This window comes from Phyllobates terribilis, unplaced genomic scaffold (genome assembly GCF_046119375.1).
Source record: "Phyllobates terribilis strain yellow unplaced genomic scaffold, ASM4611937v1 Scaffold_9__5_contigs__length_417890890, whole genome shotgun sequence".
NCBI lineage: Eukaryota > Metazoa > Chordata > Amphibia > Anura > Dendrobatidae > Phyllobates > Phyllobates terribilis.
In genome coordinates, this window is record NW_027362769.1 from 257123798 (window position 1) to 257148266 (window position 24469).

The window sequence follows — 24469 nt, forward strand, 5'->3', positions numbered from 1 at the left end:
TTGAGCGAGCATGCTCGACACTGCTCGTTACTCGCCCAAGCATCATGCTACTCGGGATGTTCGGCGAGCACCGAGCATTTCCGGGTTACTCGGGCGGGAGCTCGGGTCTCCGCCCTGCATGTTTGGCGCTCTTTACAGAGTCAATGAACATGCAGGGATAGCCAGCCAGTCACTTAATGCCGCAGCCATGTTGTTTGTGGGCATTACAGTGATTGGCTGGCCGCACAGAGTCACCTCGAGTATTTAAAACCGGGCGCTGCCATCTTGGACACAGTCGCTTCGGATCAGACGGTGTAGGGAGAGTGCTGCTGAGTTAGGGAGAGATATATAGTGCGAAATAGGTAGTGTAGGGTCTCTAAAGCCTGCCAAATCAAACAAACAGTCTTTCTCAGGACTAATATCCATCCCAGATATCAGGCAGGCAGGCTGTATAGGAGACGCAGTGGTTACTCCAGAAAACGCTGCATTACAGTGCTGTGTGCTCCTGTTGGTCAAATTGCTACACTTATCACCCCGGTCTCAGGAGTCAGTCAGACTGTCCAAATACGCGTCTTATTAACGTTTTGGTATTCCCCCCCAACCAAAAAAAAAATTGAGTGTGTCTGTGACTGTTCAGACACCAATATATCTGTTTAAAAGAGTCTGGTGTTTGCCAGAAAAATAGAACTGTGGTTTTGCAGTTCCACGGGTCAAATCTGTGTATTATCCTGTTTTTGGCAATATTTGCCGTAAAAAAAACTGTAATAGTGTCTCCCTGACTGGTCAGACAGCAATATATCTGTTTAAAAGTGTCTGGTGTAGGCCAGAAAAATAGAACTGTGGTTTTGCAGTTCCACGGTTCAAATCTCAGTATTATCCAGCTTTTGGCCTTTTTTCCGTAAAAAAAAACAGTAATAGTGTCTCCCTGACTGTTCAGACACAAATATATCTGTTTCAAAGATTCTGGTGTAGGCCAGAGAAATAGAACTATGGTTTTCCTCTTCCACGGTTCTAATCTCCTTTTTATTAACCTTTTTCCATTGATAGTGCGAGTGTAAGCTGTTTTACTTCATTTACAATGGGCAAGGCGCGTGGCAAGGGACGTGGAGCTGGACGTTCTGGTGATGGTGCATGTAGAGGACGGGGCTGTGGCCAAGGTGAAAATGTGCCACATCTTCTCGCTCCCACTTCTTGACTGAATTACTAGGGAAGCACACTACAACACCAGTATTGCGAACTGATCAGTGTGAACAGGTTATTAACCGATAGCAGATAATACTTACAGCTACCTGGGCACCACCACCTCGGGTCTGTCTTCCACACGGTCAAGTTTTAGTACCTGTGAGTCTCGACCGCATACTCCTCCTCACCCTGATGCTCCTTCCTCCCACCATGCCGATTGTCGTCAGACAGCAGCTGATCCCACAGTTGGACACTCTGAAGAGCTGTTCACTGGTCCATTTCCATATTTGTGCCCCTCGCCTGCTCTGCTTGAAGTGGTGGAAGAGGAGATCCCATGTAGCGATGCCCAAATATTTGAACAGCCACGGCCACAGGAAGTCGACGCTGGCAATTTGTCACAAGAGGTGGACAATGACGAGACACAATTGCCACGAAGTGAGGATGAGGATCGTGGTGCGCAAGTGGAAGAGGAGGAGGTGGTGGATGATCTAGTAACTGACCCAATGTGGCAGGAGGACACGCAGAGCGAGGCCAGCAGCACACAGGGGGAGGGAGGCAGAGTACCCCAACAGGCAGGAAGAAGCAGTGTGGTGGCCGCACACAGAAGGCGGGCAACAGTTCCCCGTAACACCAACACGAGGGACGTTGCCAGTACAACCTGTAGGTCTTCCAGAGTCTGGAATTTTTTTAAAGACTCTGCTGATAACCCCAAAAAGGCCATTTGTACCGCCTGCCATGCCAGCATCAGCAGGGTTGACAAAACTACTAGCCTGACCACCACCAGCATGATCAGGCACATGGCAGCAAAGCACCCGACTTTGTGGGGCGAACCCCAGGTCCACAACCAGTGTCAGCGGGTGTCACCACTGCTTCTTCCGCTGTTATGCGTGTAATAGAACCCCCTGTTGTGCATGCAAGGCAATCCCCTGTCCATACTGCATGCAAAGATGCCCCCTCCTCTCAGTCTTCACTTTTTCTCAAGAAGCAGCATCAACGTTCACATCCACGTCCCACCGCAGCGTTCAATTGTCCAAATCCCAGAGCTTTGAACGAAAGCGAAAATTCGCAGCCAACGCCCCACAGGCCACAGTCCTAAATTCGCACATTTCACGACTGCTTGCGTTGGAAATGCTGCCTTTTAGGCTCGTGTAGGCGGAATCCTTCCGCAACCTTATTGCGGTGGCTGTCCCTCGGTACTCGGTCCCCAGCCGACACTATTTTGCCCTGTGTGCCATCCCCGCACTACACAAGCACGTGTCCCAAAACATCTGCCCTGCCCTCAACAATGCAGTTACCTGGAGAGTCCACCTGACAACGGACACGTGGACAAGTGCTTGTGGCTAGGGGCGATACATCTCTCTGACGGCACACTGGGTAAACCTAGTGGAAGCCGGGACCCACACCGAGGATTGCGGGCCCTATGTCAGTCAGAGTTGCCCCCACAGTGTACAGCTCCTGCGCATCATCCTCCTCCTCCTCCTCATGTTCAGCCTCCATCTCACATATCACCACATCAGTTACAAGCTGGAAGCACTGCAGTACTGCCTCAGCCAAGCGGCAACAGGCTGGGTTGAAACTCATAAGCTTAGCTGATAAACCTCACACTGCTTGTGAGTTGTGGACAGCTGTGAAAGAGCAGGCAGATCTGTGGCTGAGACCGCTGAACCTATATCCAGGCATGGTCGGGTGTGACAATGGCCGTAACCTGGTGGCGGCTCTGAGGCGAGGCGAGATCACACACGTACCATGCCTGGCTCATGTGCTTAACCTCGTGGTTCAGTGGTTTCTTAAATCGTAACCTGAGTTGCCAGATCTGCTCGTCAAAGTACGCCGCCTGTCAGCTAATTTTCGCAAGTCGGCTACAGCTTCCGCCGCCGTTGCTGTGTTGCAGCAGCGTTTGCAGCTTCCGGCACACCGACTGGTGTGTGATGTCCCCACAAGTTGGAACTCTACCCTCCACATGTTGCAAATGATTTGTGAGCAGAAGAGAGCAGTTGTGGAGTACCAGCTGCAACAAGGCTGTTGATATTCAGGTCAGACTCCACACATAAGACCTCAGGAGTGGAGCTGGATGTCTGACATATGTACCATCCTGACAAACTTTGAGGAGTCCACCAAGATGGTGAGTGGCGATGACGCCATCATTAGCGTCAGCATCCCATTTGTCTGTCTTTTGCAATGCTCTCTGCAGAGAATTAAAGAGGAGGCATTGCAGCCAGAGTATGATGAGATGGATCAAGAACCCATAATGGGCGATTACACACAGCCCAGCCTCATCTCATCCCAATGTGCATTCAGGGACAATGAGGGAGAGGAGGAGGAGGAAGAACAGGAGCTGGTATCATGCGCTGTAGACGGTAGTACCTGTACAACTGTCATACAGTCGGTTCAGCGTGGGTGGCCTGAGGACAGGGGGAGGAGGAGGAGGCGGAGAGCATGGTCAGTCGTCATCTTGGTAAGGACACGGAAGTCTTGCCCGTTACCAGTCTGGCACGCATGGCTGACTTTATGTTACGCTGCCTTAACCATGACCCTCGCGTTGCCAAAATGTTGGGTGACAGTCATTACTGGTTGGTGACACTTTTAGACTCCTGCTACAAGGAGAACTTTCACTCTCTTATTCCTGAGGTGGAGAGGTCTACAAAAATGGGGGCAGTACCAGAAGGCCCTTGCTGCAGAACTGTTAAAAAAATTCCCATCTGAACACGCTAGCGGCAGAGGTCACAGTTCGTTGACCAACCAAGGCATACAGGCGAGAGAGACACAACTCCAATCCAGAAGAGGCAGGGGAACACTGTCAACATTCTGGGACAGTGTTCTGAGACCCACCCAGCTTACAGGCCCTGAGGCGTGGGGTACTCTCAAAAGGAGTGGAAAGTTTCAAAAGATAGTGAGGGAGTACCTTGACGACCGTACCAGCGTCCTCTGTGATTCCTCTGTGCCTTTTAATTATTGGGTATCCAAGCTGGACACTTGGAATGAACTCGCTCTGTACGCCTTGGAGGTCCTGGCCTGCCCTGCCGCTAGCGTGTTATCGGAGAGTGTTTTAAGTGCCGCTGGGGGAATTATAACTGATGAGCGCACTCGCCTGTCAACTGACAATGCTGACAAGCTGACCCTTATCAAAATGAACAAGGGCTGGATTGGGCCAGACTTCTCATCACCACCAAATGACAGCAGATTAACATAAAGTCAAATCCACTGTGTTATTTCGGGAGGTGTATTCCCATGCACCGCTTCACACCCACACATGGTTATACGCTTCCTCAATTCGGCATTTTTTTTGCTCTTCTCCTTATCCTCAGCCTCCACCACCACTATACCACCAGGGTGACCATGGTCCGTGTTGCCAGCATTGCAAGTTCCTCCGTCCTAATTTTTGGCAGCTTTTGCTTGGAAGGCATAGGCAAAGACTATGGGAGACCCACTCCCCAATAATGGGAATAATGTTTTTAATATGCTGTACTTCATGGCTCTTGTAAGGTGCATTAAAACTGTCTTGTTAAACCACTCTGACCTCCACGTCTCTTCCAAGGGGAATTTAAACCGTCTTGTTAAGCTACTGCAACCTCAACGACTCTTCCAAGGGGCATTAAAACCGTCTTGTTAAACTAATGCGTCCTCCACCACTTTTCCAAGGGGCATTAAAACCGTCTTGTTAAGCTACTGCGACCTCCACCACTTTTCCAAGGGGCATTAAAACCATCTTGTTAAGCTACTGTAACCTCCAACACTCTTCCAAGGGGCATTAAAACCGTCTTGTTAAGCTACTGCGACCTCCACCACTTTTCCCAGGGGCATTGATATTGTCTTTTTATTCCACTACGACCTCCACTTCTCTTCCAAGGGGCATTAAAACTGTCTTGTTAAGCTACTGTGACCTCCACCACTTTTCCCAAGGGCATTGATATTGTCTTTTTATTCCACTGCGACCTCCACCACTTTTCCAGGGGGCATTAAATCCATCTTGTTAAGCTACTGTGACCTCCACCACTTTTTCAAGGGGCATTGATATTGTCTTTTTATTCCACTGCGAACTCCACCATTCTTCCAACGGGCATTGCATTTCCTCCTAATTTTAGTCAGCTTTTGCTTTTCAATGCATAGGCGAACACTAAGGGAGACGTACTCCCCAATAATGGGTAGAAGGTTTTCAGTATGCTGTAATCCACGTCTGTTTCAAGGGGCATTGCAGTTCCTCATAATTTTTGGAAAGCCTTCCATTCACTGCTTAGGCCAACAGTGCACAGGAGACCCAGTTGCTATAAATGGAAAAAAACGGTTTAGTTAAGGCCCTCTGACCTCCATGTCACTTCCAAGGGGCATTGGAGTGCATCAAAATTTTTGGTAGGCATTGCACTTACTGCATGCCCTATAACTGTGTAGTCGAACCTCTCTTTTTGGTACAGAAACATATCCTACTAGACATGTGTGGTTGACTGGCCTGATATTGATGTGAATGGTCCCTGTTCCTCCTGCTCTTTCTCCTTTGCCACCACCTCATCCATCATTCATCACCTGAAGCTTTGTTTTAACGGGAGTCATAGAACTGGGATAGTAGCAGAAAAACATCCAGCAATCCTGGGAGGAGGTAGGATATGCGCCAAAACGCTGACCACCTCATGCCTAGCCGAAACTACATACATGCGCTTGCATTCCAAGAAAACAAAGCAGATGCTAACTTCTATCATCATCATCATGCTCCTCACCTTGGCACTTTCAAATCCCCTGATGGAGAAGCCAGGCGGCTGGGGACCGTGTGTGGACATCTGGCCGCGGGGCGGCTGGGGACCGAGTATGGACACCCGGCCGCCCCCTGGCGGCTGGGGACCGAGCGTCTACACCCGGCCCCCGGGCGGCTGGGGACTGAGTATGGATACCAGGCCGCCAGCGCAGCCATGACATGGTGGCCGGCGTCTGCCTCCACTTGCCTAAAAGGCCCAATTTCATGTGCAAGCAAGCTAGCAGTATGGTATTGCAGCCTCGGGGTGGGTGGGTGGCAGGTTGCACACTTACGCTTGCATTCCAAGAAAACAAAGCAGATGCTAACTTCTATCATCATCATCATCATGCTTCTTACCTTGGCACTCTCAACTCCCCTGATGGAAAAGCCAGGGCCCACCAGAGGAGTCTGGTTCTCTGGTGGGCTTGACTAATGCTGCCCTAAAGCAGGCCGGGCTAAGAAAAGTGTGGGTGTATGTTCCAAGGAGAAATAGGGGCGGCTTGGGACCGTGTGTGGACACCCGCCGCGGGGCGGCTGGGGATCGAGTATGGACACCCGGTGCTCCCTGGCGGCTGGGGACCGAGCGTGGACACCCAGCCGCCGGGTGGCTGGGGACTGAGTATGGATACCTCGCTGCCGAAGCAGCCATGAGGTAGTGGCCAGCTTCGGTCTCCTCCAAACTAAAAGGCCCCATTTCAAGTGCAAGCTAGCAGTATGGTATTGCAGCCTGGGGGTGGGTGGGTGGCAGGCTGCATACTTGCGCTTGCATTGCAAGGAATGGGGAAGGTACAATTGAACACTGCCCTGGGACAAGGACTTGCACGGGGATAGTTGCAAGTCTGCATCTTCTGATGCGGCAAGGATGACTTCTAATGGGCACACTTTTAGGCAGTGACTTGGGTGTCAGAGATTCTTATAGGGGTCTTCCCCATGCTGTTCCCATGTCTTTTCAGCACTGTATGCATGTGTCACACAGCACATGGGCAGATAAGATTGTAAAATGTTAAAATGACATTTCCCGGTGAATGCATTTTTCACGGTTGAAAGCAATACAAAAGTGCAAAAATGCATAAAAAATGCTACTTGTGAACATAGCCCAAGGTGTGGAGGAGTATTTTTGTTTTTGGTTATTTATTTTACCTTATACACAAGTCTTTACCCTGGAAAGGATGTTCCTTAACATATTTCACAGGAAAACCGTTTCAGTTTCGTTTTTGAACGTTTTATTGTGAACCCGTTAAAGTGGCTTAATACCTCTGACCACGTTGGTGACAGCAGTGACCAGGGGGTCAGAACTGCTTCCTGGGGCGATGCCCAGGCTGTCCCCATGTCTTTTGAGCACTGTCACTATCGTTTTGGGCACTGTTTAGGCTTTCTACAGACTGCCGGGGGTGCCGCCGCAAAAATGCTCGGGTCTCCCATAGACTAACATTGGGCTCGTTGCTCGGGTCGAGCACCCGAGTATCACGGCGAGCTCGGCCCGAGCTTCGAGCACCCAAGCATTTTAGTGCTCGCTCAACACTCCTGTTTATATAACAATTGATCTCCCACATATCCAAGTTCATCAAAATCCATAATGAATACTAGATTGAACTGTCATTTGTGAAAGAATCATGTGCGCTTAACTTCAATGGAAGATATCTAGCCATCATAATTTATTGAACAATGCCATCTCTGTTTTACATTTTCAAGTGGCCAACACCGTGGTCAGCTGCTTGGAACTTAACGTTTTGCTGCAAGTTGCATATCACCATCTACAGCAGTTTTTACAGCCAGGAACTTCACTTGTATTTTATGTGTCTTTGAGTCAATGCTCTGCATGGTGGCAATGCACAACTGACAGCGGACTCATTGTTCACTAGTGCTAGCTCATTAGGCAACATTCATAGACTTCTTCCACATCCTCCTCCATCAACATCTCCTCACCCCCACCAGCACTGGATGATTCCTAATCAACTACAACTGGACAACCTAGTAAGTGACAGTGAAAAAACATCATGGCTGTCATGCAATTAGGCAAAGTAACATTTGCTCACTGCATGGCACATGCCCTCAATTGAATTGTGCAACATTTTTATTTAAAATGGACTCAGTGGAACAAAATTGTGCTTAATACCATAAGAGTGTGTGGGTGATAATTCTTATGTGGTGAAGAACAGCCACCAGATTTTCAGCAACTGAGCAATTTTTACTGAACCACTGGCTATTTTAAGTTGGAACGTGATGGAATTCACCATTGCATATGTTGCAGTATCTGCACAAGCAACATCAGGTGGTGACTGTGAGGTGACAGGTAATATTATGCAGCTTGATGTCCACCATTGGTAAGCAATATTTGCTTCAAGAGACAACTGTGTCTTTAGCAGACAAAGAGGCAACAAGGCATAGAGCAAATTCTGAAATTTTGCTCTGACGCTAGCATTTGGGTCATTTTTCTGAAAGTTGAAACCCCTTTAAGCATGCTAATTTATTTCAATGAGCAGCATGGTGGCTCAGTGGTTAACACTATTGAATTGCAGCATTTGGAATTCTGGATTAAATATTATATCAAAAGCAGTTGGACAATCAGATGTGCCAATTATTAATAAATATGCCATCGGGAATGATAGAATGGGCTTAAGGATTTAATAGACCTTTGACCATAAACTATCTGTAGTTATTATTTTATTAATTGATCTGCAGATTTCCTTGACTCCTCTGACTTACTGTAGTGATGATCAGATGTTTTAGTCCTGGGGCAGCATCATCTAGATAGGCATTTCTTATGAATTAATTATCATGTGACTGGACATAGCTGGAGGGTAGTGATGAGAGAGTGTATTTGTTACTATTCGCTATTCGCACGTATATTACGGTATTTGGGGTACTCGCTATATTGCGAATATTTATGTACTCGCCTCGCTATATTCGGATGTCCCGCCATGCAGTTTTGGCGCCTCCTTTGCAGCCACTAAACATGCTGGGCTTCTTAACCAATCACAGTAATGCCGCAGACATCTTGGTTGTGGCATTACTTTGATTGGCTGGCCGCCCAGCGTCATAGGGTCTATTTAAGCCCTTTCGCCACCATTTTGTGCATATTGCATCCGGAACCTGCGTTCTACAAACATAGGGAGAGATCGCTGAGCTGCTAGGGAGAGTGTTTAGGCCTCTTGATAAAACAAAAGCCCTTTTAAGGGCTACCTGCATTGTATACTAGTTCAGTGTAGAGAAGGGAGGAGGAGATACTCGAGCAGGTACAGTTTAAATGAGCCGCTCACTAGCTCCATAATACCACCAAAAAATAGCTCATTTCAGAGCTGAAGACACACAACAAAGTCAGAGTACAGGGAGGGAGAGATTGTGTATTAGGTAGTGTGAGGCAGTGACCGGGATCGTATACGAGGGATGTTATATATCCCCAGAATGTGTACAGAGACCTATTAAATCCATTGGAGTGCATTGCAATCACAGACACAGCTGCGGCGGCAATGCAGGAATGAAGGTGAGCATTGACCTGGTCAGACTACCTGGCTAAGACAGATTAAGTAAAACCCGGCAGGGCCTTCATTTCTTGGAGGAGGTCACAGGAGGCAGTGGGGTGGCCTCCTCCCTCCAACCCGGGTTTTCCAGTGGCTCTTGCCACAGGTCCTTTAAAATCCCTGCACTAAGAATTAGTGTTGTTCTATGTTGGAACCTGCTAGGAGCATAGCAGGAAAGCTCAGTAGGATTGAGTGTGGCTGAACCCATGCCTGGGAAGCCTCTGTACCTGTCAGGCTCTGACCGGCCCGGCGTGGCCGTTGCCCACGGCAACCGTTGTTTAAAGACTTGTGTTAACCCGGCTGCGAACCGGAGGACTGTCCTGTTTACCCGTGAGTTGCTGAATAAAGCTGTTTATGTTGGACTTGCTTGTGTCACTGCCTCAGTTACTGCACGGTGTGAACACCGCCTCCTTACAGCTTGGTTGAGAATGCGGGCATTGTGACTGAGGCATACCCCACCGGCAGCTGAATGACCACAATCCGGCCTGCCACCTTTCAGTTCCACCCCGTGGACAAAATAGACGAACTATTAAAGCAGCTGACACTCGCCCAGCAGCAGCTGCTCCAGTCTCAGCGGCAACAGCAGGAGGAGCAACAGAGTCTCCAGTGGCAACAGCCGGAGCGGGAGCAGCAGCATAATCAGCAGCAACAGCTATTGTACCAGCAGCAGCAAAAAACAGACGAACCTCTACTGCAACAGATTGCTGCCCTGCGGGAGACACCGACGGCATCAGCCCTGGAAAGTCGAGAGGCCCAGGACAAGGTTCGCTCAGCGTTGAGGAAGATGGGACCGGAGGACGACGTGGAAGCCTTCCTGACCATTTAAGAGCGCACAGTGCAGCGGCAAAACCTACCGACCGGCCAGTGAGCAGAAGTGGTGACTCCGTTTCTGGTCGGCGATGCCCAAAAGGCCTACTTCGACCTAAGCCGAGAGGACGCCCAGGACTACCAGAGGCTCAAAGGTGAGATCCTTGCCCAGCTAGGGGTCAATACATATGTGAGGGCTCAGCGTGTGTTTTCGTGGGCCTATGTGGAGACCCGACCCGCCCGGTCTCAGGCTTATGACCTTCTGCAGCTGGTAAAGAGGTGGCTCCAGCCTGAGACTTTGTCTCCAGCCCAGATGTCACCTTCGAACACCGTTAAAACCAATGGCAGGCAAACAAAAACACATAGAAACACATAGAAAACACCTTCAAAGGTATCCAAAAGCTGACAAACTGCTCAGAAGACATAACTAACACATGGAAAAGTGACAAGTACATATAGTCATGCGAAAAGAAAAGAGGTGGAGGAGTAAAAGGAGGGGGAGACACAGATATAGGCATGTCATGCTCTTCTAAAATCCAAAAAGTGAGAAGCCGACACGGCCAGTCCGTTCCTGCCCGTGCCACCTCCGTGTTGTCGGGTTTGTGCCAGAGCCGCGGTGGACGCTGACGGCCAGCCCCCCTCTCCCAATACTGGTTCCTGTCCGCTGGTGGGTCGAGCGAGCCCCCCTGTGGTGGAGGCAGGTCTAAGCTTTTTAATTTAAATTGTCTCTCTAATTTGAATGAATACACTTTAAATCCTTTTAAAAGGATCTATTGGAGGGCAAGTCTCATGCCAGCAGCCGCGTAATTCCAGCTCCAGTAGCGTCCACTAAAGCTGCTGCAGTTAAAAAGCTTTTATAAGGATCGAGCTCAGCTGTCCACCGCAAGGCATCCTACCGCCAGTCCCAGCCCCTATGCCTTGGGGTGCCTCCTGATGCTCTTCACTGAGTATCCCGTGGTCCCGAAGCATTTCCTTTGAAAAAACTAAGTGTCCAAACTACAGGTGGTGTAGCTTGCTTAACAGCCGGGATAATCCGCTGACTAGCAGACACTGCTGCTAGGCACAAAGTATTTCCTGGGCTAGATGCAGTTAAAAATTTGTAATTAGATACTCTCGTTGGATGCTGAAAAAGCATTCCATAGAGTCTCCTGGCACGCCATATATTATTCTCTTAAAAAACTTGGGGTAGGAGTCTAGGGGACCCTTTTATAGCCAAAATCACGGCCCTGTATCGCAATACGTCACCTAGGCTGAAGATAAATGGAACTGTAGCACCCTGAGGGCTCGGTTGCTACAGAGGTATTGCACCTCACCCAGAGGTGTGATATCTCACTCTCAGGTAAGGATGGAGTGTGGATCAGGACCGGACACCTGCATGCATTGCACCACATTGCCGTGGGGCAGGGCGACCAATATGCCCCTGAGATGGGCACGACAGTCCCTGTCCCTGGCTGGAGTGGGGGGAGGGAACACTGAGGAAGGGGAACCCTGTAGTACAGGAGCAGGGAGGAAGCAGTTCCTGGGTGCATTGAGAAGGGAGTATAAAAGGTGGGCACCATCTTAGTTCAGTGCAGAGAAGTCTGAGCAGAAGTGACAGGGAGCAGGGGCTCTGCATGAGCTCTGCTCCGGAGGCGGGCCTAGTAACAGAGGCCCAGGCCTGGAAGAGGGAGAAGGAAGGAAGAGGAGCAGAGAAGGCTCCAGGAACGAGGAACGAAGGGATCCCAGGGGTGCGGACGGGCGAGTCGCCACCGCACACCCGAATCCACCTGTGTGGAGGGGTCAGGCCAAAGGGGGAGACCGGTCCCCGAAACTAGTGGAGGCGGGAAACGACACTCAACTGGAAACCGAAGGCTGTGACATTTTATGTGGCACAGCCCCTCGCTACACCCGCTAGGAAGGCACCACATAGGGTCAGGGAAACTGGCGCCAAGTTTACCAAGAGGAGGCCCGAGGCAGCCGGACATAAGGGTTGGTAAGAAAGGCCAGACAAAGGACACACAAAGGGGGTCCTGTGAAGCGCTCCAAAGTTATCTGGGAGTTGTCTGAGCCCCTCACCTGGTGAGCACAGTACGACGTGGGTAGTCGTTACCTGCAGAAGTGGTCTGGATAAGAAGAACTGTGAGTAAAGGCCCTGGACTGCATCACTGACTCCGTGTCGTTACTGCTGCTGCCCTGCACCATCACCCCCATCCTCCGCATACACTGCCCTGAGGCTATACTCCTCCCGTGGGGAGTTATGCTACGCTCTGCTGCACCCACAACACCAGCCTCAGCGGTCTGCCCTGCAGCGGCGGTTCACTCTGACCGCAATCCACGGGTGGCGTAGTCGGACGTTTAAACATCAAAACCACATAAATAGTTCCGCCACTGGTTTGACCGCCCTGAGCCACGGAACCGGGTCGCCGCCACGGAGACTACAACCACCAGCATCCACCAAAAAGGGTCCGGCTCCGGGTGTCCCAAGGCCCAGGGGGCGCGTCAGAACATTTTCATCACCTTTCATAATCACCAATGGGACAAGGCGGGGATGTCCTCTGTCCCCTCTCTTATACATCCTAGTGACGGAGCACCTGCTCTCATCAATTCGCCATAACCCCAATATTAGGTGGATTGAGGTGGGAGGCACCGAGTACAAGTGCTCTCTATTTGCTGATGATGTCCTAGTTTATATCACTCAATCACATATATCCATCCCTGCTGTTATGGCTGAAATAAATCACTTTGTTACATGGTCAAATTTTAAAATCAATGCAGCGAAGTCTGAGGCCCTCGATGTCTCCCTCCCCAAATCCATACAGGATTCCATCCAGTCCAACTTTCCCTTTGCGTTGCCCTCACAGAGTATCAAATACTTAGGAATTCCTATTCATAGAGACCTCTCCCGTCTATGTTATCTTAATTTTGGGCCCTTTATTGAACAACTCCATACAGACCACGGTTGGCAAGTTAGAACTGTAAGATTCACTACATGAACCACTGGTGTTTTGTGGAAAAGCACATGTACACTGTGTTCCAAATTATTATGCAAAAAGTGTTTAGGAGTGATAAGGGAAGAATTTGTTTGTTTGTCAGTTAAACTCATTGATGGTGATGTGTGTCAGGGCTCTTTATATCACTGTAAGCAATTGCAGACACCTGTGCAAATTAGTTTGGCAGGTGTGTCCAATGAAAGGCAAGACTACTTAAGAAGGCTGTCCCACATTATTAAGCAGCCTACATTTTCTGCCAAAATGGGAAAGAAAAAGGATGTGTCGGCTGCTGAGAAGCAACAAATTGTGGAGTGTTTAGGTCAAGGCATGACTACAATCGACATTGTGCGATGATCAGGATGAAGTGTCTTGGCAATCAAGAAGTATGTAGCTGATTCACAGTACACACGTGTGCGTGCTGATAAAGGCAAATTGAGGACTCTTTCCTACAGGCAATTACGTCAGGTTAAAAGAGCAGCGGCAAAAAAGCCTTGTCATAGCAGCAGACAAGTTTTTGAAGCTGCTGGTGCCTCCAACGTCCCCCGAACAACAAGATGCAGGGTCCTTCAGAGGTTTTCAGCTGTGCGTACGCCATCCTGTCGACCTCCTCTATCCACTGCACACAAGCAGAAACGGCTCCAGTGGGCCAAGCAATACATGAAGACTGATTTCAAAACTGTTTTGTTCACGGATGAATGCCGTGCAACGCTCGATGGTCCAGATGGATGGAGTGGAGGATGGCTGGTTCATGGACACCCCACGCAAACACGGCTACAGCGCCAACAAGGAGGAGGTGGAGTAATGTTTTGGGCTGGAATCATGGGGAGAGAGACAGTCGGCCCCTTTAGGATCCCTGAAGGGGTAAAGATGAACTCCATAATGTATGTGGAGTTTCTCAAACAGCACTTCCTGCCATGGTTCAAGAAGAAGAACCGTGAATTCCACAGCAAGATCATTTTCATGCATGATAATGCACTGTCTCATGCTGCACATAACACATCTGCATCTCTGGCTGTTATGGGCATAAAAGGGGACAAACTTATGGTGTGACCCCCATGCTCCCCTGACCTCTACCCCATTCAGAACCTCTGGAGCATCATCAAAAGGAGTGTCTATGATGGCGGGAGGCAGTTCACATCTAAGCAACAGCTCTGGGAGGGTATTCTGTCCTCATGCAAAACAATTGAAGCAGAAACCATCCAAAACCTGACAAATTCAATGGACGAGAGAGTTCAGAAGCTCCTTTCGAACAAGGGGTCCTATGTGCAAATGTAACATCACCTAGAATAAAGTTTTGAGTTGAAAACTGTTTGATTTCAGTTTCTAAAAACCTGCTAATGCTTATAATTTCAAAAATGACCATTTTTTTGGTCTTAATTAAAATGAAAAGGTTAATCGAAAAGTGTGGGGGATCTAAGAGTGTGGCAACCCAGTAATCAGGATTACTTCGAATTCTGACAATCTGAGGGTCATGTCGCAGGTAGTGCAGCAAGAAGGCACTTATGTGTCTTGCGCATCTCGGAGCCCCAAAATTATTTTCCGGGCTAGATGCAGCTAAAAATTATTATTAATTTTTTAAATCTGGTGGAGCTTAGTATAGATGGCCTAATAGAATCAGTACTGCACACTGCTACAAAGCCCAAATTATTTTCCAGCCAAGATACAGATAAACATGATTAGTTATTTTAAATCTGGTGGAGCTTAGTATAGATGGCCTAATAGAATCAGTACCGCACACTGCTACAAAGCCTAAATTATTTTCCAGCCAAGATACAGATAAACATGATTAGTAATTTGAAAGCTTAAAACGGTTGGTGAGGTGATTTTAACCAATCATCAAGCTTTTACTCTCTCCAGGATGACACAGGGGTAGAAAAGTCATTTCGGATCCATGATTTGTTCATCTTTATGAACGTGAGTCTGTCTACATTATCAGTGGAGAGCCACGTGCGCTTATCTGTCAGCACACCGCCAGCAGCGCTGAACACACGTTCAGACAGAACGCTGGCTGCGGGGCATGACAAGATCTCCAAGGCGTAAGTGGCTAGCTCCGGCCATTTATCCAGATTGGAAGCCCAAAAAGAGCAAGGGTCCAGTGACACAGTCATGGCTTCCTTGGAGATACTCCTGTACCATCGTCTCTAGGCATTGACTATGTGTCAGACTTCTTGTCTCCTGTGGCCTTGCAAAGGATGGGCTAAAAAAGTGGTGAAATGATTCCGCAAAATTGATGTTACCAGCAGATACTGTGTTTCTGTTAAGGTTTGAGTGCTGAACACTCGACGGTCCCACGGTTGGCAAGTTGGAACTGTGAGATTCACTACGTGCACCACTGGTGTTTTGTGGAAAAGCACATGTAAGATTCTGCAACAGTCTCTGCTGATACTCCTGCGTGCGTGCATCCCTTTCTATGGCAGGAATAATTTCTGCAAATTTACTTTTGTACCGGGGATCTAACAGTGTGGCAACCCAGTAGTCAGGATTATTTCTAATTCTCACAATTCGAGGGTCATGTTGCAGGTAGTGCTGCAAGAAGGCACTCATGTGTCTTGCGCATCCAGGAGCACCAAGTCCCTGTTGTGTTGGTGGCGAGGTAACAATCATGCTTCCTTCCTCTGTCCTCTCCCCCCAACCTCGCACAACAGAAATATGATCAAGGTCTCCCTCATCTGATGAGTCTTCCATCAGTTCGTCCTCCACTTCTTCCTGGGCTCCTGCACCTTCCTCACTAGTTTGGCTGCTACCATGCGCCCTGGTAAAACCATCTCCCCCACCCTCACATGCCTGCCGCCTTGGTGCTGCCGACCGTCTGGACCTTGCAGATGTTAGCCCTTCCGCATACAACTCCTCCTCCTCTACTTCCTCCACCTCCTCTTGTGCCACCACCTGACTCCGAATTCTGTTTAACATGTGCTCCAGCATGTAAATCACCGGAATAGTCATGCTGATAATGGCATCGTCAGCACTAAACATCTTCGTCGCCATTTCAAAACTGTGCAGAAGGGTGCATAGGTCCCAGATCTGAGGCCACTCCTCCAGCGTGATTTGCCCCACCTCTGGATCTCGTTGGCCCAGGCTATACGTCAGAACGTATTGCACCAGGGCTTGTCGGTGCTGCCACAGTCGCTGCAACATGTGCAGAGTTGAATTCCACCGGGTAGGCACATCGCATTTTAGCCGGTGAAGTGGCAGGCCCAACGACTTCTGTAGAGATGTAAGTCGCTGAGCTGCGGGATGCGAACGGCGGAAGTGAGCACACAGCGACCGTGCCTCTGCAGAAGGCCATATAGTCCGGGATAGTGGGCTAAAAATTGCTGGACAACCAGGTTCAACACGTGAGCCATACAAGGCACGTGTGTGACATTGCCCCGTCGAAGGGCCGCACCCAGGTTTGCAGCATTGTCGCACACGGCCTTCCATGGTTTCAGGTCCAGTGGAGACAACCATTCATGAAATTGGTTCTCCAGAGCTGACCACAACTCCTCAGCTGTGTGACTCACATTTCCCAGACATTTCAAAGTAAAAACCGCCTGATGACGTTGAGCCCTACTGCCAGCATAGTAAGGAGGTGTGCAGGATCCCTTCTGCGCAGTTAGAAAGCTTGTGGCATGACCAGACAGACTTTGGGTGCAGGTGGAGGACCGAGAGGAGGTTGAGGAGGCAGAAGCAGTGGAGGAACTTTGAGATAAAGAGGATTGACGCACAACTCGTGGGGACGGCAAGACTTGGACAGCAGCCCCTTGTCCTGCTGTCACCATAGTTACCCAGTGCCAAGTCAGCGACATGTAACGCCCCTGTCCATGCCTACTCGTCCAAGTGTCTGTGGTGAAATGCACCCTGTCACACACAGAGTTTCTCAAAGAAGCGGTGATGTTGTGTGCGACATGCTAGTGGAGCGCAGGCACACCTTTCTTTGAGAAGTAGTGCCGACTGGGCATCTGGTACTGGGGCACTGCGACGGACATAAGGTCTCGAAAATCCTCTGTGTCCACCAGGCGGAAAGGCAGCATTTCTGTAGCCAAGAGCTTGCAGATGGTGAAATTCAACCTCTTAGCTTTCTCATGGCTAGGAGGAAATGGTCTTTTACTTGTCCACATCTGAGGGACCGAGGGCTGGCTGTTGTGCTTAGACAGGGTTGATAAGGGTGTCCCCGGCAAACTGCCGGTCTGTGAGGAAGATGCAGGCGGACATGTTAGGTTGCCTTGATCCAAAGGTGGTGCTATCGATGTCGGACAGCGCTCAACACCAGCTGGTGTTACCACCTCCAAAGAAAATGATGACCTGCCAATCATGCTGGCTGTTGCGGGTAAAGAGGTGGCAGGTCTGCGTCCCAAAACAGGTGTGACTGCTGTCCCCCCAGTCACAGAGGATGAAGAGGCCTCGGATGCACAAGATGTGGCAGACGGTGGTTGGCCCGGCCGGCTAGGCCGCATTGTAGCACAGTGAGCTTCCCACTGCAACTTATGCTTCATGTCCATGTGCCGGTTCATGCATGAAGTACTCAAACTACGTATTTTTTGGCCTCTACTTAGCTTTTGCTGACAAATGTTACAGATAACACGAGTTGGGTCATCTTTATCGATCTGAAAAAATGCCCAGGCTATGCAAGGCTTAGCACTCATGCGACCTGAAGAGCCACCACGACTTGTGGTGAGAGGCAGAGTTGTGTTTGAGGATGCAGTTGTTGACGTGCTTCCAGTACTACGTCTCTGTCCAGGAAGTCGCAACCTGACCTCGTCGTCACTAGCATTCTCCTCCACCTCCTCTGCTGAGCTCATCTCTTGGCTGACTGTGGGTTGACAGTAAGTGGGATCTCCAACCTCATCATCATCACCCTGTGTGTTATCACACCCGTCGTCTTCAGAGCCAACCTCTTCCTGCCCTGACAAAAAACTAAAGTTGGCACTCCAATCAGGTATTTGAGTCTCATCATCGTCTTCCTCATTGTCTCCACCAACAGGAGTTACAGTTTGGGAATGAGGGTCTACATTATGGTCAGAACCTTCTGCGTCTGGTCCTGGATCCGACTCATAAAGATTCTGGGCATCAGTGCAGATCATTTCCTCGTCTGGATTCACAGAAGGGCTGGAGCCGACCTCTGATTCCCAGGCTATAGTATGAGTAAACAGCTCTGCAGACTCAACCATCTGTTCTACCTCATGCTCAGACTTGCAGCTGGAGATTTGGGAGCTGTGAGGAAGCAAGTGCGATTGGGATGACACCTCTGAGGACTGGAGTATTTGTGATGTTGAAGTTGATGTGGAGGAGAGCCCACTTAAAGGAGCACTTGATATTCGTTGAAGCACCTGCTGTTTGTGTGCCTCATCTGGAATTTGTAGCGATTGGCGTGGCCGTAAGAAAGGGATCTTATCACATTGTCCGCTAAAAGAAGTAGACATTTTAGTATGGCTGGAAGATGGTCTTTCTTCTGCAGATGTTACTGTAGGCTTTAACACCTACCCCACGGACACAACCTTTTTTCCCCTTCCCAACACGCCTATTCCCCTTTCCACCAGCAGCAGGCCTTTTTCCACTCATTTTGGTGGTTAACTAATTCTCAATTCTGGAGTTGTTTGCACAAAAAAACAATGGATGGGAACCGAGCAGAGCTGAGTGGCCAAACTGTGGTATCAGGCCAAAACTATTCGCTGGGTTAGATGCAGAAAAAAATTATATTCAATTTGCAACCTGATGGAGGTCAGTATAGATGGACTAATAGACCAAGTCCCACACACTGCTAGAAGCCCAAATATTTATTCAGAGCTAGATGCAGAAAAAATTATATTCAATTTGCAACCTGATGGAGGTCAGTATAGATGGACTAATAGAACAAGTCCCACACACTGCTAGAAGCCCAAATATTTTTTCAGAGCTAGATGCGGATAAAAATTATTTTTAATTTGCAACCTGATGGAGGTCAGTATTGATGGACTAATAGACCAAGTCCCACACACTGCTAGAAGCCCAAATATTTTTTCTGAGCTAGATGCAGAAAAAAATTATATTCAATTTGCAACCTGGTGGAGGTCAGTATAGATGGACTAATAGAACAAGTCCCACACACTGCTAGATGCCCAAATATTTTTTCAGAGCTAGATGCAGATAAAAATTATTTTTAATTTGCAACCTGATGGAGGTCAGTATAGATGGACTAATAGAACAAGTCCCACACACTGCTAGAAGCCCAAATATTTTTTCAGAGCTAGATGCAGAAAAAAATTATATTCAATTTACAACCAGATGGAGGTCAGTATAGATGGACTAATAGACCAAGTCCCACACACTGCTAGAAGCCCAAATATTTTTTCAAAGCTAGATGCAGAGAAAAATTATATTCAATTTGCAACCTGATGCAGGTCAGTATAGATGGACTAATAGACCAAGTCCCACACACTGCTAGAAGCCCAAATATTTTTTCAGAGCTAGATGCAGATAAAAATTATTTTTAATTTGCAACCTGATGGAGGTCAGTATAGATGAACTAATAGACCAAGTCCCACACACTGCTAGAAGCCCAAATATTTTTTCAGAGCTAGATGCAGAAAAAAATTATATTCAATTTGTAACCCGACGGAGGTCAGTATAGATGGTCTAATAGACCAAGTCCCACACACTGCTAGAAGCCCAAATATTTTTTCAGAGCTAGATGCAGAAAAAAATTATATTGAATTTGCAACCTGATGGAGGTCAGTATAGATGGACTAATAGACCAAGTCCCACACACTGCTAGAAGGCCAAATATTTTTTCAGAGCTAGATGCAGATAAAAATTATTTTTAATTTGCAACCTGATGGAGGTCAGTATAGATGGACTAATAGAACAAGTCCCACACACTGCTAGAAGCCCAAATATTTTTTCAGAGCTAGATGCAGAAAAAAATTATATTCAATTTGCAACCTGATGGAGGTCAGTATAGATGGACTAATAGACCAAGTCCCACACACTGCTAGAAGCCCAAATATTTTTTCAGAGCTAGATGCAGATAAAAATTATTTTTAATTTGCAACCTGATGGAGGTCAGTATAGATGGACTAATAGACCAAGTCCCACACACTGCTAGAAGCCCAAATATTTTTTCAGAGCTAGATGCAGAAAAAAATTATATTCAATTTCCAACCTGGTGGAGGTCAGTATAGATGGACTAAGAGAACAAGTTCCACACACTGCTAGAAGCCCAAATATTTTTTCAGAGCTAAATGCAGAAAAAAATTATATTCAATTTGCAACCTGATGGAGGTCAGTATAGATGGACTAATAGAATGATGCTATGCCCAAAAGGTTTTACTTCACTAGGTGCAGTAAAAAAATTGGTATTCTATACACAGGTGGTGTAGCTTGCAACACAGATAAGCTACTCCACTGACTAACACACTCTGCAATAGGCCAAAAAGGATTAGCTTTGCTAGATTTAGCCAAATGCTGTGAAAAAAACTTGCACAGCACTGGCACAGACCTGCCTGGCAAAAACTGATAGGAACTGATGTAACTTAGTCCTGAAAAGGACTGCAATTACTATTAGTCTTTACTACCAACCTAACTATTTAAGAGCACAGACCTGTCTGATAAAAGTCGTAGGAAATGCTGTAACCTAGTCCTTAAAAGGACTGCAATCACAACTATTCCCTACTCCCAAGCTATCTGTAGATTTGTGCGAAAATTGGCTTGAAATTAACAAGGTATAGAGCACACAGCAAGAGCGGTGCCGTCTAACACGCAGCTGCAGCAGTGAGAAAATGGTGGCGATGGGGAAAATGGCTGGGTCTTATAGGGCAAGGACATGTGACATACACTGCCAATGACACATGCCCTTGCTTGTGTGAAAAAAAGCACTTCGGTCCGTGTGTGCGCTGCTGATAGGCTGACAGATTGCACCCCCCCACTGTAAATGCAGGAAAGAGAAAAAAAAATGAAGATCTTCATTATTCCTGCAGAGATCCATCCCCTGCCCCTCCCCCCGCCCCGCTGTACACTCAAACTGCGTATTAACATTAATTTTCATCATTACTGAGAAAAAATCCAGTTATAATTTTGGTGCACGAACAGTTATCGAACATAACCTCGAACAGCCGAATTTTTTCCAAATCGTTCATGTTCGCCGAACGGCTCGAACACCGCCCAAAACAGCTCGAATTTGAGATTGGCGAACAGTTCGAACAACGCTCATCTCTAGTGGTGGTTGACCAGCTGGTGAGGACTCTGCCAGCCGCTATCCAACGTTGGGTGGGACATGGGGACCCCGACACACTTGACCAGGTGGTCAGCCTGATCAAGCGCTACTCGGCCACTCAGGAATTTATCCGGGACTTTGCCCCCTCGAGGCTGTTACGCCGATCCCTGCCAACCCAGGAGTCGGGAAAGGGGTCGCGTCCCTTTGCTGGGGACAGTCAGCACCGTACCCGTGCTGAAGGGGAACCTCGGAGTGAGAGTGGCAGGAGACCGATTCCCTCCAAAACTGTCATAAGACCTAACAGTACCTCCACCCTTAGGTGCTGGCGGCGTCAGGGGCCGGGACATGTGGTTGCTAATTGTCCCCTGACTATGGAACCCATGGACTGCGGATATAGCCGCCGGGTTTCAATGTATGCCCAGACCGTCTGCACAGCGAGCGCCGTCCCCCGGGACAGTGAACTCCAACTATGCCAAGTACTGGTTAATGGGTACCCCACGGAGGCCCTCCTGGACTCGGGGAGCGTCGTGACTCTGGTACATGGGTCGCTGGTGGCAGTAGACAACCCCAGTGGACGGCCAGTCGGGGTTGTGTGTATCCATGGGGACCTCCGAGAGTACCCAACTGCGGAGGTAGTTTTGTCCACGCCATGCGGAGATATAAAGCATGTGGTGGGAGTGGTAAAAACTCTTCCCTACGAGACTGTGTTGGGAAGAGACTTGCCCCTGTTCTGGACGCTGTGGAAAAACAAAATCCACTCTCCCCTGGTAAAATGTATTACAGACGCTGTACCCGACGAACATGCCGTAGGGGTATCAGGCTGACGCGAACCCTTGGGCCGTGGGGTACTTGGCAGCCGGGCCTCTGGTTGCGGGGGGGATATCACGGTAGCTGGCCCGGTCCGTGACCCAGGGCGGTCAGTAAAAAAGGGGATAGTTATAAGGGATTTAAAGTGTTCGTGACGCCACCTGTGGAATGCGGCTAAAGGGGTGCCGCCGCTGAGGAGCAGTCCTCTGGAGCTCGTGTTACGGCAGCAGGGTGTTATGATCTGCTACAAGCACTAAGGAAAGAAAGGAGATCTGTCCCTACAATAGAACTAAGCTAGATCCTTACGATGTAACGGGGAACCTGATCCTGCGATCAGACCCGCTAAAGTCCTCGGCTAGTCTGTACGAAGATGTATAGATGCAAGGGAGGGATCCCTACAAGAACTAGGGACTGGGATAAAGTTGGACACCTCCTAGCAGAAATTGTAGCAGTAAAAGACAAACACACAGCATAGGACATAAAGGTCCGAAGACCTAGCAAAACTGACTGAGAAAGGTAACTAAGCACCAGGCTAACTTAAGAGTAGAAATTACAATGAAGTCCAGCAAGGCCAGGAGGGCGGAGCAGGATTAAATAGGCTAAAAAGGTCATGTGACCAGCAAGATAGAAAAATCCTAACAGGAGAGTTCTAACACAGGGATGGTGTGGCTCTCCACAGGTAGAGCTCGCTCCAGGGCAGCGTGGGGTGTAATGGATGGTGATGCAGGGGAGAGACGGCAGGACGGTCCCAGAGGAAAGACGGACACTCACACGGGGGTAAGCTTCAGTACCTTTACTGGTGATGGTGCAGGCACGGTCCAGGGTACTCCGGGCGAAGGGTGCACTTTTGGACTCTCCCCAGTGAGCGGGTATAGGGCCTCCTGATCCATGGCTTTACTCGCTAAGCTTCTGACCTGCCTGGAGCTAGGCCTAGCTTGGTTACTGTCTCTTTTGGCACCTGCTGACCTGGTGGTAGGGCCTTCTCTTGGAGATCACTCTCCCTGGATGCTGGGGCCTCCGTGACTCCTGGTACTCTAATCAGCATTTGGTGAACCTGGGACCTGTAGTCCTCCAGGGGTTCCGGTGGTTCCTACTGGGTGTAAAGGGTATCTGTAGGTGCGGACCCGATGTCCGGTATCTATATCGGGGTGAGCCTGGTATGCTCCTCTGCCCCCTCGCTACTTCTTCCTTCTCCTCTCGCCTTCGGCCACTCAGGGCCCTCACTAGGCCTTCACACGTGCTGTAGGCCTCGGCTCGCCTAAGCACTGCAGCCAGCTTGCTGCCTCTTCGCTGCTCTCTGAGCATCAGCACGCTCTCTGCTTGACTCTGAGCTATGTCCCTCTCTGTGTCTGAGAGACTAACTGAGCTGCCTGGCTCCACCCTCCCTATATATATCCCTAACAGGCTCCCTCTGCTGGTCTGAGGTGGTAGGGTGAAGGTGTGTGATGGTGTGAGGGCCTCTTGGGGAGAAGTCCATCCATGCACCCTTCTGGGTGCTGTGGCACCAGTGCACAGCAGGGCACCACTCAATCTAGGGACAGAGTGTGACCCCTTAGAGGTGCTGGCAGGAGAGGTCGAGGAGACCCCATTGATCCCTGAGCTGGAAGTGTCCCGGGACACGTTTGGGACGGCTCAGCTAAAGGATCCCACCCTGACTCAGGCGCGAGAAAGGGTGGTAGAGGTAAATGGCGTAGCCCAACAGCCCAATGCAGATACTGTATTTACATGCATGGTAGTCAACGGTGAGTTGCTCTATAGGATAGATAAGATCATTGACGAGGTCGTGGAACAGTTGGTAGTACCGTCGGGTGGTTCCAGATTTGGCACACACACACTTGCTGGGTGGACACTTAGGGGTAAAAAACGCAAGAACGTATCTTGCAACAGTTCTTTTGGCCTGGGGTTTACGCGGAGGTCAAAAGGTACTGCGAATCCTGCCCCGAATGTCAGTTGACCTCACCCATTGCAAGTTTCCATAGCCCATTGGTACCCCTGCCAGTGATAGAGGTACCTTTTGAATGGATTGCAATGGATTTGGTAGGGCCCATTGTAAAATCCACCCGTGGCCACCAACATATACTGGTGGTCGTCGACTATGCCACCCGGTACCCGGAGGCTATACCGCTACGCCACACCTCGGCAAAACTTATTGCACGGAAGCTGTTTGCCATGTTCTGTCGCCTTGGACTACATAAGGAGATCCTGATGGATCAGGGGACCCCTTTTATGTCCAAAGTGACAAGGGAACTGTGCAAATTGCTAAAAAGTAAACAATTGCGCACCTCGGTGTATCAACCTCAAACCGAGGGGCTAG

General features: G+C 49.0%; 1 protein-coding gene across 1 annotated transcript in view; it reads left to right on the forward strand.

Annotated features, from left to right (window-relative positions):
- Positions 1-24469, forward strand: part of LOC141162079 (ectonucleotide pyrophosphatase/phosphodiesterase family member 7-like) — a 68812-nt gene that overhangs the window by 24610 nt on the left and 19733 nt on the right. The gene's annotated exons all lie outside the window — the stretch shown is intronic.